The 2,381-nt window shown below is 39.4% G+C and overlaps 1 pseudogene; it reads right to left on the reverse strand.

Annotated features, from left to right (window-relative positions):
- Positions 1-708: 708 nt before the first annotated feature.
- Positions 709-1,634, reverse strand: LOC111765666 (mitochondrial glutathione transporter SLC25A39 pseudogene; annotated as a pseudogene).
- Positions 1,635-2,381: the final 747 nt, after the last annotated feature.

The raw sequence follows: 2,381 nt of genomic DNA on the forward strand, positions 1-2,381 counted from the left end.
CTTTCCTTCTTGTATACTTGGTTATTATTTAAACTTTCCCTCAATCCTTTGCCTATATTCCTTTAGTTCTTCCTCTCTTTTTTCCTTTTTCTATCTTTTCTCACTCTTGTTTTTTTCTCTTTTGACATAATGCAGTATATTTCATGAATGATGTATTTAGTATTTTCTCCATCCTACCAGTGAGTGACCTCTATTAGAGAAAACTAACAAAATGCATATTAGAATATTTCAATGTATCCAGAGCACAGGAAATATATTTGTATGCTAATAATCATATTGAGTTATTTACAGAAGGTCAAACTTTGATATTAATAGTAATACAGATGACAAAATAATAAATTTATATTTTTTGAGGATTTAATAAGTTCTAGGCACTGTGAACTGTGTTTTATCTCATTTAATTCTTATTATAATATTGTGAATAAGTGGTATTATCCCAATATTCCAGACAGTCCTCAAGAAGGTTATTTAGTAACTGAGTGTACGGAGAAGGATATCCAACTTTTAAAGGTATGCTTCCAAAGACTTTGCTCTTAGCATGCACTTCTTCCATAGAAATTTACTTAATGTATCAAATGGGTATTTTTTTCTCATATGGATACCTTTGTTTTCCGAAGTTCATGCATTCTGTAAGCCATATTTGGCCTGGTATTGTGTCCATGCTAGAAGAAAGCCACAAGAATAATGAGAAGATAATGTAAATAAGTATTAGCTAGATGTGTGACCCTTGGGCCTGAGCCCACTCAGCCAGTGCTTCATCAGCTCATAGTTGAACAGGTACAGGGCTTAAAAGGGTGCATCCTGAAGTGCAGCGGGACCCCAGCCCAGGCGCAGGGAGCGCCAGCCACCCGGAGCCCCCAGCCAGGCACACATGCCCAGCTCACGGTATGACACTTGCTGAGTCACCATCTCCAGAAGGCTGACAACACTCACAATGCCCAAGCTGTGGGCCAGCACACCAGCCATCATGGGTGCATAGAGATAAGAGGCCAGTGCTTGGCCACACAGGAGGACCTTGAGTTGGTTGTTCATGGTGAAGTAGATTGTGGTGGCTGGCGTCGTTATCACTAGTGTGGCAGGGAAGAATGGTTGTGGTGTCCCCCTGCCTCAAAATCTTCACAAAGGTACCTGTGCCACCAGTGACGCAAGTGGGGTCCTGAAAAGCAGGTGGCACAGTGGACACCGTTTAGACACAGGTACGGGGGCTCCAGGACACTGTTTCTGAACAGGAGGCACTTTTCTTTTGGTTGGAAAGAGGAGGGCAGTTTGGCATGGAGAAGTCTAGAGTCTGTTGGTAGGCCTCAATTCACTGGTCACCGAAGGGCGGTGAGACTGCAAGAGTGATTTCCTCATGTCCAGAAGAAAGAGGTGACCACAGCCGCAGCACCCGAGGTCACCATTTGTTGGAGAGGCCTGATCGCCCATGGTCCTGTTCGTTCATCCTGCTGCTGCTCTCCTGGCTGGTGGCATGGCGCCCAGAGCAGAACCTGCCCGTAGCTGCTCCACGCCTGGTGCGTTGTCCACACCTTGCACCAATGCCAACCTACATTAATTGATTTTTGTGTGTTGTACCAGCCTTGCCTACCTGGACTACTACATCCCCCTGGTGGTGGGATATAATTAATTTTCAACATAGTTGAATTTGATTTGCTAGGATTTTCTGTAGGGTTTTGCTTCCATAGACATGAGAGATGTTGATCTGTAACTTCTCTTTCCTGTAATGTCTTTGATTTGGGTATTAGGACTATCCTTTCAATTAAGTAGGGATCACTAATAGTAGACTTTTTAAAGCTTCTGATAGTCGTAATTGATGTCCTCTCTCTCCCTCTTTTTTTTTTCATAATCAGCCTGGCTACAAGTTAACCAATTCAACTGAGTTTTTCAAAGATTTAGCCTTTACTCTTACTGACTTTATGATAGCTTGTTTTCAATTTCACTGATTTCTGTTCTAATTTTTATTATTTTTTATTCTTTCTATTTTGTATATAGTTTCCTTTTATTTTTGTGCTCTCTTAATATAGAAGCTTAAATTAATGGCTTTAGATCTTTTTTCTATTGTAATATGTGCATTCAATTACATTAATATCCCTCTTATCACTGCTTTTACTCCTTCCACAAATTTTGATAAATTGTATTTTTATTTTAATTTACTTCAACATATTTTTTAATTTCTCATGAGACTTTTTCCTTAATCCAAGTGTTATATAGAAGAATATTTTTTAATCTCCAAATATTTTTTAATTTTATAGTTATCTTTCTGTAGATGATCTCCAGTTGAATTCTGCTGTTTTGAGAGCATACTTTGTATGCTTTCATTTGTTTTAAATTTGTTAAGGTATATTCGATGGCCCAGGAATATGATCTGTCTTGGTGAATGTTCC

The sequence above is a fragment of the Dasypus novemcinctus genome, chromosome 1 (genome assembly GCF_030445035.2).
Source record: "Dasypus novemcinctus isolate mDasNov1 chromosome 1, mDasNov1.1.hap2, whole genome shotgun sequence".
Lineage (NCBI taxonomy): Eukaryota > Metazoa > Chordata > Mammalia > Cingulata > Dasypodidae > Dasypus > Dasypus novemcinctus.